We start from the raw sequence: 13433 nt of genomic DNA on the forward strand, positions 1-13433 counted from the left end.
GGGATCAGGCTGGCAACAACCACCGGGAGTGGGAGAACCCCGGCTTACATTTAGGGATGAAGTTGTAGAAAAGCACATCGGTTGATCACCATGCTCGTGCTTTAAAGTGTGCGGCAACATACTATAGCGAAGGCATAGGTGAACACTACCATACACGCCACCGCCCGCTATTTAATCTCACTTTTTAATCTCATATAGTCATTCGGATGTACCTACAGTGATAGAACTCGAGCCACTAATTTTGGCACGAATGTAAATTTAGATACGCTGGTTACTGGTTTTCAGAAATACGATAATACACGGCCACTAGAAGCTTTTTTTTTTCATTAAACAGAAATTGTTGACCCACAAGGCTAACGCTCATCATAATTTCACGCGGAGCATGCCATCTTTATTGCTTTATTCGGCTTCATTATAATGATGTCAATTTTTCAATCGACAATTTAGGCACACTTGTTTACAAATATATGCAAATTTAGACTCTGTTTAATTGTGTTTCAGTACAGTGCATCTACAACGTAGGCTTTCCTTGTTTTTTTTCTCCGCCAGATTAAAGTATGGTCTGCTTGCTTATTCACGTAAATTCGCAGACAACGCACCTAGTGCTACAAGAACATATACAAGGCTTCGAACACGAGGGTCGCGCCACTTAACGAGTGGAAATAGCATTCAAAATAAAAATTTACGAGGCAATAAAGTGCTTTGCATTTCTATTTTGTTTTTTTACTCATTCCTTCTGGGCATGTCCGACACACCAATCTGTGACTCGTGCAACTGTGAGGAGACGGTGGAACACGTGTTGTGTTTTTGTCATCTTTATGAGACCGAACGTGACCTTCTCCGGAGTGTGTTAGACCGATTAGACAGCAGACCTTTTTCAGAGACAAAGATTCTTGGACCGTGGCCCCACGCGTCGCAGGCTTACAAAGCGACGCGGGCACTGTTACAGTTCATGAAGTCGACTGGCCTCAGTGACCGATTGTGAAGTGTTGGACAACCGCACGTGTTTATACTGCGAGTGCTTTCTTCCCTCTCTCTCCTTTCTTTTCATCCCTTTAAACCCCTTCCCCCGTGTAGGGTAGCAAACCGGACGTGCTTCTGGTTAACCTCCCTGCCTTTCCTTCTTTTTTCCTCCTCCTCCTCCTCCTATTTTGTTTTTCATGTTCCCCTCCCCAATGTTGAGAAATTTTGCAGCATCCGCGTAGTCTTAAAGCATTTGTCCAAGAACAATATACACTTGAAAGTCTCAGTTTAATTAGTTGGGCTAATTGTGATATAACCTACGGCAGAATATTCAACTCGCTTGAAAATATAACGAAGAAAATTAATGGAAACCAGTAGTAAGTTGCCCTGTGCCTTAGGACACAAAAAAGTTGCAAATTAACTTTTCAGAATTTGTTTGCTACAATTTTATCAATGTACTCTAAGTACTTCTTGAAAACTTATTGAATTTTTGTTTTTCCGCTAAAATGATCATGCCGAAAATCTAGATATTTTGTGCAGCAACAAAATACTGCCGTCGACTCTGCCTCTAGGCACGTCTTCCGCTCTTGAAAAAAAAATCACAGCATATCCACGGGGTGAATGATGATGAGTGGGCGAAGCTCCGGAGGGAATCATCGGATCTCCCGCTTAAGGGGACGCTAGCACAAACGCGTTAGAAACGTGCAGTACTCTCTAGTAAGGGGGAGCGGCCACAGCGTCTTACGCAGCCATTTACACATGCCGGAACGCGCACCGCGTTTGCCGACGCCATCACATGACTGCTGAGAGAGTATACCCCCCGTATTCATAAACGCTCCTCGACTTGAACTTGACTTGCCACCGCTTTGGGCAGCGCGTTCGAAACGCGTTGAAGGTAAGGTGGAGAGGCCACAGCGTCTTACACCAGCTTCTTACACGGGCCGTAACGCGCTAGCACAAACGCGTTAGAAACGCGCTAGAAACGCGGCCTTTCGTTAATGTTGGGTATTTATAGCCATCGTGGTGCGTTTGTCCCTGTGCGCTTCGTGGCGTAGTGGGCTAACGCCGCGCGCTCGGAAGCGAGGGGTCCCTGGTTCGATTCCGCGCTACGGACACAACTTCGGAATTTTTTTCTCATTTTTCTCAGACTGGTTACACACTACTACTACTACTACGACGGGGACGGAACGGGTGCCGCTATAAGGAGCTTCGCCCCTAAAATGTAACGAGCTCTATCGAAACTCATCTCATTGATTCCCGTTAAGGATAGGTCGGATACCTGAGACAGTCTAATGAATGTTTTTGCAGCGAGTCTCGCACCAATCCAATAGTTTTCAATTTCTTTAGCGCGACTGCAATGCATATATATTTCTAACTCTTTGTCAGGTTGATTCAAATCTGTGATGTCTAGCAACTCATGAAGTGTGCCTTTCACCGCTATTCCCACCCACCCAAATGTGTTTCTCCTGGTCGATAGGCGGCGCCGCTGTCGAAATCATACCGCTACCTCCATCAAACTTCGGGTCGTCCGTCACATGCCTGAGCATGATCACCTCTAGGAATTCGAGGTGTTAATAGGCTGGGAACAATGTGGACAAGAGTTCATTAGTGTCGCGAAGACGAAAGAATTCCTGCAGAACCCATGTTAAGACGATTATCGAACTTAATGCGATTAGCATTTACACAATCCAGCGAACAAGAAGCGACACACCGTGTTAGCTAAGACATCTTTGTTTAGAATCCATAGTGTTTCTCCTCATTTTCAAGTGATTCGGCTATATGCGGCCATACACTGTCTCCCTGATTGACCCGATTTGTTATGACCATCGCTCGCCAATGTTACCTCACGATGGTAGAACAAGGACCGCAGGCCGACAGCGCATTCAGTGACGACGATGGAATTACGAGGTAGGAATGATGTCGATAGAACGACGAAGGCATATAAGGACGACGGCATGACGACGATGAGAGGATTCTGAAGTGACGGCGATAAAGAATTGCGATGGAATACAATGCCATGACACCGGTGTTCTAATCTCGATTGATTGACAATAATAGCACAATACTAGCGGAATGAAATAGAAATTATGCTGATGGAACGGAAGGTGGTATGACGACCAACGCATTTAGCAATTTTTAGCCAACCAGACAGGCTTCTGAATAACATACCAGCCTGCTCCCTTTCTTTTCTCCTATTCCTTCCCAAGACGCTTTGCAAACATATCCTCTGCCGTTGAGCTCAGTACGCCAGTGCTCTAGCTCATTAGGCCACGATCACACGTTTACAAACGTATCTTGCCAACAAGTATATTATTCAAGCTCGAACTTAGGGGGAACATTGAGCTTGGGGGCTCCTATCGAAATACATGGGAAATCGGAAATAGTTTCTCAGAGCAACCAATGCACCAAATTTGATGAGTTATGTTGAATTTAGAAAAAAAAAGTTGAAGTGTAGTGATTGCCGAAAGGGATATTTTATTATAGGCGGGTCTACCTTTCTTACGTCAAATTTTAAAGAATTGCTAAATTTCTAAAAAGAAAACTTGGCGTATAGAGCTATGTAGCTCAGCAGCTAAAAATGATATCGGAATTCTGTAAACTGCACCTAATAATACATCGAAAGCGGATAGCAATCATATATCATACACCATCCTGAAATATACCACTATGTTGTGAATGTTGCATTTGCAAAACCCTTCCAAACATTATAACAAATTCACGTAAGTTTTAAGTTAAAGCAAAAAAATTGTTCGCTTTTGATGCTCCAACGGGTGCAGTTTATAGAAATGCCATATTTGTTTTTAATGGCTGAGTTTCGGATTTGTAAACTTAATGCTTCTATTTTTTTGAAATTTACGAACATACTGCAATTCTTTGAAAACATTACACTATTTAAACGAAAATTCTATTTGCTGCAGTCTCTGCAATTTAACTTTCCCTCTTAAATGCAACACATTTCATTCAAATCGGTTCAGCGGTTTTCTCATGAAAGCATTCCTGCATTTTACATGTATTTGATAATCCGGCATCGAAGATAGGCCCGAGCTAAAGCTTCCTCTTAAACAATGGATCACGCCAGTTTTATAGGAAACCCATGAAACAGAACCCTGACGTATACGCAAGACCGTGGCCACAGTGGTGTACAAATAAAAAGTCTGCTCAAGGAAAAATATATATATTCATCGGAAGCTTCGCGGGAGCCGTTATCTCGATCAGACATCTCTCCAGAATGCGGACGAGCTTTCTGGCGAAGTGTCTAGCAAAACCGTCGATTCATTGTCAGTAGAGCAAGTAGCTGGCCGTCTTCGAGATAACGCTGATACACAAGCGCACTCGTTTCCAAGCACCGAGGTGAAGCCACAGCTTCAGGGTGTGTTTCTTTTTATTGCGCTTTCTTTAGTTGTGCGTCATAGCATACGTCATAGCGGGAATTTCGAATTCGTTAAGGTCGATACGCCACGTGGTGGCGAAAAAAGGAAACTGTACGAAATGTCCCTAATTCCTGGTATTGTGGATGAAAAAGGTACTGGAAATCTGAGAAAAGATATAGCAGATGAAGAAAGAGTGACGATTTGATTGATAATATTATTTGTACTCCGCATTTGCATCGTATCATTACTTAGGCATATAAAACCTACTTAAAACCAATGTAGGCTAGTGCGGCTGGACCATTTATTGGTGATTTTAATAATTTGGAACATGAAGGAACAATTACTTCATGGCAAATGCTTTGAACAATGTGAATAACAAAAAATATTTCGCACTGTATGTGAAAATTTCGAGTTTCCAGACAATATGCGATCCATATCAATAAAGTCTCTACTGATGTTGCGATGACTATCCCAGTTTTAATTTTTATCTTGCATCAAATAAATCATGTGGTGTAACGTACTTACATCGCAGGCTTCCACCGTATCATATTATATTCGGGCGCATAGCGAGGGCGAGAAACACTGGGCATGTGACCCCCCCCCCCCCCCCGCTCAATAGCATCAATTCGGAGCTTGAAATACTGTGGGTCATCTGCTGTTCCGGACCTCAAATAATCATACTAGGTGTCTGCTATCGACCCCCCGGAAATAACCCAGTTTTTGCGCGTATCCTTGACGATTGCTTAGATCAACTTAATACTAAACACCCTAATGCGCGCATCCTTCTGTTTGGCGATTTCAATTACCCCAGTATTATTTGGCAAATCATAACAAAAAGAAACAGCGCTGAAAGAAAGTATTTTATCGATGTATGTTTAAATTTTAACCTCACTCAATTAGTCAAAGATCCGACACGCCTCGCACGTGAATCCTCTAACATTCTGGACTTGATGCTAACTAATCATCGCGAAAGTTTATCATCCGTTACCTGTCTCCACAAAATCAGCGATGATAAAGTCTTGCATGTCACCTTCACCTTTGTGCCGGAAAAACGCCAAACTTGCCAGAAAACTATTAGCTTATACGACAGAGGTAATTACGATGCTATCAATAATCAACTGCAGGCTTTCTTCCCACATTTTGAATCAGGCTTTCAAGACCGATATATTGAAGATAACTGTGTAACTTTCGAAACTAAAATGACTGAACTGGTGACTGAATTTACTCCCACCATAACATTTCGTACCAACAATAATAACCGATGGTTCTCCAAGACTTTGAGCGTATGCGCATGGAACAAGTATTAAGCGGCTGAGGATACCTATCTGCAATCCGTTCGGAACGCTATAGACACATTTTTTTGGAACAGACCTATCGCGGATATTAAACAACAATCCGCGAAAATTCTGGCAAATACTAAACCCTCAGCAGACACACACTATCACTCTACATAACGCACTTCGACAAGAGGCCAGCGACGTCGAATGCGTGAACACATTTAACACCGCATTCTCATCCGTTTTCACTTAAGAATTTGACACAGCACTACCTGTTGTAACTGCTTATCCGATATCACTAATGCCATCAACCGCATTTTCTGCACATGTAATCGCTGTATTATCGAAAACATTCAGCTGTCTTCCCCATCGGGCAATGACGAAATCACTTCGAAACTATTCAAAATACTCGGCCCGTCTCTGCGACATACCTTTCACTACTATTCGCGCAATCACTTCACACAGCTAACACACCCAGCGATTAGCAGATGGGAAAGATCATTCCAGTCTTCAAATCTGGTAACAAAGAATCGCCTCTTAACTACTGTCCCATTTCCTTAACTGGTGTGTCATGTAAAATCATGGAACACGTCATTTATTCTCACATAATGGATTTTCTTGACTCGAACCATTTTTTTTTCATTCATCTCAGCACAGGTTTTGTAAGGGCTTGTCCTGCAAAACGCAATTGCCCATTTTCATTCATGATCTGCACATGAATCTTGAATGTAACACTCAAACACGCTATCTTTCTGGACTTCGCAAAGGCTTTTGACAAAGTACCTCACAAACGCTTACGCCTAAAACTTTCCCAGTGAAATATACACCCTAACGTATTACAGTGAATAAAAAGAATTTTTCGCACAGTAACATCAGGCGTCCCTCAAGGATCTGTGCTTGGTTCCCTTCTATTTTTCATATATATATATATATATATATATATATATATATATGTATATATTGACACGTATAGATGTTTATCTTTCACCGGTGGCCGCTTTCCACCGGCTAACAAATGTTAAACGTTATCGCTCGGCGCAGGACGCGCCTGTATCGGAAGTTTCTAGAACGTTATCGATGCTTCTTTCCGTTGCCTGTTTTCACCGACGCTTATGTTATCTGATTGCATGACTGACGCGAATTGTCTAGAACTTTCTGGAAGACACGCGGGCATCAGGGATTAATCTAGAACCTTCGATGACTCAGGTATAAAAGCCGACACGTTTCGCCGCTGATCAGATTTTCGACGATCGCCGACTGTGTTCGCCGCTATCGTTGTGCTTTGAGTGTACCTTGCTTTTGTGGGCACAGGTTCGCCCAATAAACAACCAGTTTCGTTGTACACAGTTTTACGACTGTTTTCTTCAGCGTCACTACTACGTGCCAATATATATATATATATATATATATATATATAAACGACTTACCCACGCATGTTTCCTGTAAAATCCGCATGTTCGCCGATGACTTTGTTGTGCACCAAACGGTTACTAACATATCCGATCAGCTAGCTCTCCAAAACGACCTAACCTGTGTGCAACACTGGTGCAGCCAATGGCTCATGGAACTAAACCCCGCCAAATGCAAACACGTGTCATTTCAACGCAAGCGCAACCCCCTTTTCTTCCCTTAATCTTTGGCGTCGCAGTAGAATTAACCAGTTCTTACAAACACCTGGGCGTAACCTTGTGCGACGACCTAACCTGGAATGCGCATGTCATAAACATCCTATCATCAGCTAACTCTTGTTTTTTTTAAAACGGCACTTGCGCCACTCACCACCATATGTAAAACTTCTTGCATACCGATCCATGGTACTAACAAAACTTGAATAGGCATCCGCTATCTGGACCCCTAACCAAATCTATCAGGTAATTTAACTAGAATCACTACAGAATCGAGCCACTATAGATTCATTCATTCGTGCTATTCATACCATACCAGCATATCAGCTTTAAAAGCGAAGTCCGGTCTAACAAATCTTGCTTGCCGTCATCGAATCGCCAGTATGTGCTTGTTCCTTAAATTCTTTTTCAGCTCACTTCGTGTTCCGCCCTACGTCAGCCCTCCGGCACGCATTTCACTCCGCATTGGTCGACCCCTGCAAGTTGCCCGTCCACGTACTCATACCACAACATTTGCTGCATCATTCTTTCCTCGCTCAGCCATAAACTGAAATAACCTACCACACGACGTCACTGCAACCGCCTGCTCATCTACATTTTCTGATTATGTAACTACCATATTTAGCCAATAACTTCTTTTGTATATATGTACCCACCCCTTACGTAATAACCCCAAATTGGGGGTCTTTAAGGTAATAAAGTGAAGTGAAGTGAAGCTCCCGAAATGCCCATTTCTCTGCGTCAGGATACCTGGCATAACACGACATGCGGCATCACCTACATCCAACCCTCACCCTCCTCTCGCACTTGCTCCGGACGAGTGCGTCACCGAAATGCATGTAAATTGATGCCGGAGCGGACAGCATGCGTCGATGGCTCTATAAAAAAAAGATACAGAAATTCTGCGAATTGTCTACTAATGCGTAAGCGTTGCTTGGCTCGGCTGTCACTTCACTTTTGCTTACCTTTGCTTAATTGATTTTTATAGCTTATGCGCCTCTACACATGACCTTTCCAGTGGCAAAGCATGCTTAGGCTTTAGTAGACAATTGTCCGATTTGCTCGCCTCATCCGGCCCCTTCAAAGCGATCGTACCAATTTATTCGGAATGCCGGGCACGAGCGCGCCTCGATAGAGCAGAGCGGATGAAAAGGCACACCAGCTGCAGCAGTAGCACGTGAGGTGTGTGTTGCATGAGGCATGTTTGTTGCACGAGGTGTTTGTTGCATGTTGCATGTTGCATGCAACATGCAACATGCAACGGGTAGAGTGACCTAGAATATGGGAGAGTGTCCAAAGCGCCGCGCGAATGCATGGGAGGAGCGAGGACCTTTTTGTGTGAACTCCCGCGCCGCGGCGCTGCTGCACCGGACCCGTGGGCTTTCTCCGCTGTAGAAGCCGCGCCAAGGCGGCGGGCGTCTGCTACGAACCTGTTATTTTGATTACTATTAGGCAACGTCGCGATAATTTGGGATATATTTTAAGCACCACGTCACCGCAAGGTAATACCGCAGTGACTCACCGCACAGAGAACGCGTTTGCCGGCTGTGAATACGGATATTTCCTTCTAGCTCGCTTGGTCCGCGCTTACGCGGCTGTTTGAGTAACGCATTCCGCGTGCTTACTTCATTTAGTTATGCGGGGAATGAGCAACGTGAACGTGCTGCAGAATAAAATAAGCTGAAGACTGCGATAATAACCAAGAGAACGTAGCAGACATGGATATAGCTCATGCTAATGCTTTTACACCCTATGGTTTCTTTTACACGCTATTGTTTCAAGACTGCATCCCGCGCTCTGATGTTTCTTTATTAAAGCGAAATCCTTAACTGGTCTCTTGGGAAGCGGAATGTGTCTGTTGGCCGATGCCGCGGTACCAAAAATAAATACAAACCGCGTAACTATCGCGTCTCGTTCACTTGATATATTTACCAAAGTATAGTGTGGAATGGCACAAATGTGTGACTGAGATGGCTGATGGGTCATGGCATCAGTAACTTGACATACTTGCACTCACGTCACGATTAACGATAACAATATGACGTGTGGTCATAAGACGACGGCCAGAAATACCTCTGATACGGTGGGTGTTACAATAAAAACGTGTTGAATGCCAATCTCGATTTCAACGTGTCGACCTTACCCATATATCACGAAGAACTGAGAGCACAGGTGTCATGATATGGACGGAAGCGCGCGAAAAACAAAAAGACATTGCCGTGTTCGCCGTGCGGGGGCGATGACGAAGTGGTGTGATCGTGTGGCGCGTGGCGCGTGGTGCATGCAAGTGTTCGGAGCTGCTCGGCGTTGAAGGCCAGCCGGTTCTCGCTGGACGCCCGGTCCAGAGAACCCAGATCGCCCACTACGCCGTCCTTGGACGAAAGGACCTGCGTTCCTGCTGGGCAACCGGTCCAGGGAGCCAGGCGAACGAGGTAACTCGTTCTCGGATGCCGGTGACCTGCGTTCCTGCTGGGCAACCGGTCCAGGGAGCCAGGTGAGCGGGGCAACCGCAGTCCAGAGAGCCAGGCGAGCGGGGCAACCGTTCGAGAGAGCCAGGCGAGCGAGGCAACCGGTCCAGGGAGCCTCAAGAGCCTGTGTTCCTGCTGGACAACCGGTCCAGGGAGCCAGGCGAGGTGGTCGCTTTCCCGGGCCACTGTCACGACCAGCCTGCCGTGCGGAGGCGAGAGCAGTAGCGAGAGCTGTTGCACGGCTACCACGGCTGTGTCTGCTACCGTCGCTGCTGCCACTGCAGATTCCATGATGCCGTGGGTAGGCCCATGGTGACGTCGTCCAGCCGTCAGCCGACCCTTCGGGACCGACATCGGCCTCTACGCGTCAACGGGCTCCACGCAAAAGGAACGCACGGCGAGAGACCTTATAATATATAACAGGACACTCTAGTAGCAGCTTCGGGACTGCATGCATTAACAAACTTAAGTACGTGTCCATCGTGATGTCTGTACGTCTTTGTGCTGTTAATATATATTCTGTGTTTGTGTGCACTCGAGTGGTCGATTGCGTTCCTTGGTGAGTGGTCCTGGGCCCAAACCTCACTACAGTCTCATCACCAATCTAACATCATTACACCATCATTTTCATCACAATCTGGCGAGCCTGCCAGGATATCGCTCATAAAATCATTGAAGGAAATTATCCTCCCTCGAGTGCACGCTCGCAGAAACTAAACGATGGATACAGAAAGATTAGCCACCATTGGATCGCAGCTAGGATTGTCCGGTGTGGAATTGCGTACGTGGATTGAGAATGAACAGGCAAAACAAAGAGCGGAACGAGCTGCGGAGAGAGAAGCAAGTAAGGAAGCCGACGAAAGAACTCGACAAATTCTTGAGCTCAAATTGAAGCTCTAAGAAGGAGCTCAGAGTGAATACGCACGAATCAACACTGATTCGATGTCTCTTCCGAGTGCCGCCTCTTCTGTTCTCAACCCGCAAAAGTTGCTTCCGTTGTTTGATGAGCGACGCGATGATTTGCTTGCGTACTTGCATAGGTTCGAGCGCGTGGCAACAGGACAGGATTGGCCACAAGAGAAGTGGGCATTAGCGGTGAGCATGTGTTTGAGTGGTGAAGCACTCACAGTAATTGGCCGAATGACTGCCGCTGATTCATTAGACTATGAAAAAGTAAAGAAAGCTTTGCTGCAGAGGTTTCGATTCACTGCACAAGGTTATCAGGAGAAATTTCGCAAGGCAAGGGCAGAGGATGGAGAAACCGGGAGACAGTTAGCTGCTAGGCTTTCAGGGTACTTCGACCACTGGATTGACATGGCTAACGTATCCAGAACGTTCGACAGCCTTCGAGATCACATGGTCGCCGAACAGTTTATCCGGTGTTGCCATCCAAAGCTTACTATATTCCTGAAAGAACGAGAATGCAAGTCACTCCAAGAGCTAGCTGATGCGGCTGATTGGTTCATTGAAGCTCAGAACTTATCGAATCTCGGGAAGGTTCCGGAGGACGCAATAGACGTCACTAGGAATCCCACCAACGCTCCAAGAAAACCACCACCAAGGTGTATGGTTTGTAAGCGCCTGGGGCATCAAGCTCATGAATGTCGCAACCAAGCTAAAGAAGTGACAAAGTGCAAGTTCTGTGGGAAGGTTGGTCACAAGAGCGACGACTGCTGGAGCATGAAGACGCATAAAGAGAAAAGTTCAGCCTGCGTGGTCAACGAGAACCGCTATGATTTTTCTTTGTGTCACCCAACTGGAAAACACAAGAAAAGGAAAAATAGTGACACTTTTGACAAAAAACCGGATCAAAGAAAACCCAGTTTTCTGGTGGAAGGAATGCCAGTAGTTGAAGGGCAAGTTCTCGGTCGAACAATTAGGGTTCTTCGTGATACGGGCAGCAATACTGCAATTATCCGAAGAGACTTAGTTCCTGATCAGAGTTTGACTGGAAAGAGTAGCAGAGTCCTGCTTATTGATGGCTCTGTAATTGATGTGCCAGAGGCCAAACTCCACGTACATACACCGTACTTTACTGGAGAAATCACAGCCTTATGTATGAACAAGCCGCTTTATGATCTTGTGCTCGGAAACCTACCGGGTATCAGAGGACCTCAGGAGCCAGATATTAACTGGAAGCATGCTACAGCCGACCAAAGAGACACTGCGTCGCTGAACTCGAGTGTGCAATTGGTAACTGTGGAGCACCCTCACTATGTTTCCGCCATGGTAAAGCCACAAGAGGATAAGACGACTCCATTGTGCGCACCGAAGATAAAGTGGTGTGACGTTACGAAAGACCAATTTGCAGAGGAACAGCAGAAAGACAAAACGTTGGAATCTCTGTTTGCTAAAGTCGACAGAAAGTGCAAGTCACCAAAAGGCCACTGCTACTCGTTCCTTGAAAAAGGTGGGCTTCTCTACCGACAGTACTGTCTTGCTACCGGCAGGACATTTAACCAGCTTGCCGTGCCGAAGATGTTTAGGAGACCTATACTTGAAGTCGCACACGAAGGTCTTATGGCCGGACATCAAGGCATTCGGCGCACGACAGATCGAGTCTTGGCGGATTTTTACTGGCCGGATCTACATGGCGACGTGAAACGTTTTGTCAAGTCCTGCGATAAGTGCCAGCGAACAACACCAAAAGGCAAAATAGGTGTTGCGCCTCTGGGCAACATGCCTATAATACGTACACCTTTTGAGCGCGTTGCGGTTGATTTAATCGGTCCTTTTTCACCGGAATCGGACCGTGGAAACGGTTATATTCTCACCCTCATAGATTTTGCCACCCGATATGCGGATGCCATTGCTCTACCTGCAATTGATGCTGTGCATGTGGCAGAAGGAATGATTGAGATTTTCTCTCGCATTGGTCTACCAAAAGAGATTGTAAGCGACCAAGGAACAAGCTTCACAGCAGAACTCATGGAAGAGGTGGGCCGTCTACTTGCCATCAGGTTTCTAGGAACAACTCCCTATCATGCCATGGCGAATGGGCTCGTTGAGAAGTTCAACGGTACCCTGAAGACCATGCTGAAGAGGATGTGCCAGGACAAACCTTGATCATGGTACAGGTACCTTGCTCCACTGCTCTTCGCCTACAGAGAGGTGCCGCAAGCAAGCCTGGGCTTCTCGCCTTTTCAATTGATTTATGGCCGACACGTACGGGGACCACTGACAGTGCTCAAGGAGCTGTGGACCAATGAAGATATCGACGGCGAAACTCGCACAACTTACACCGATCTTGTCGATCTTCGAAATCGCCTTGAGGAAACATGCAAACTCGCCCATGATGAGTTGGAGAAGGCACACGCAAAACAAAAAACCTACTTTGACCGGAAGAGCCGACCTCGCAAGTTAAGCGTTGGCGATAAAGTACTTCTTCTACTGCCGACTGATTCCAACAAATTACTAATGGAGTGGAAAGGTCCATTTGAAGTCGTCGAACGGAAGAATGAGGTCGACTACGTTTTGAACATAAGTGGAAAAACAAAAATATTCCACATCAATATGCTCAAGAAATATGAGGAACGCGAACCTTTACAAGTGCAGCAGGTCTCTGCCATAACAGAGATCACCAAGCCTTTGACAGACCTCACACGGAAAGGACCAAACAACAGCCTCGCGTGGGGACCGGCTCAAGAGCAAGCGTTCAGCATTTTCAATAAGCTCGGCAATGGTCGCATTCTACAAGCAGCTCAACATGACAAGAGTAGGCTAACGTCG

The sequence above is a fragment of the Dermacentor silvarum genome, chromosome 7 (genome assembly GCF_013339745.2).
Source record: "Dermacentor silvarum isolate Dsil-2018 chromosome 7, BIME_Dsil_1.4, whole genome shotgun sequence".
NCBI lineage: Eukaryota > Metazoa > Arthropoda > Arachnida > Ixodida > Ixodidae > Dermacentor > Dermacentor silvarum.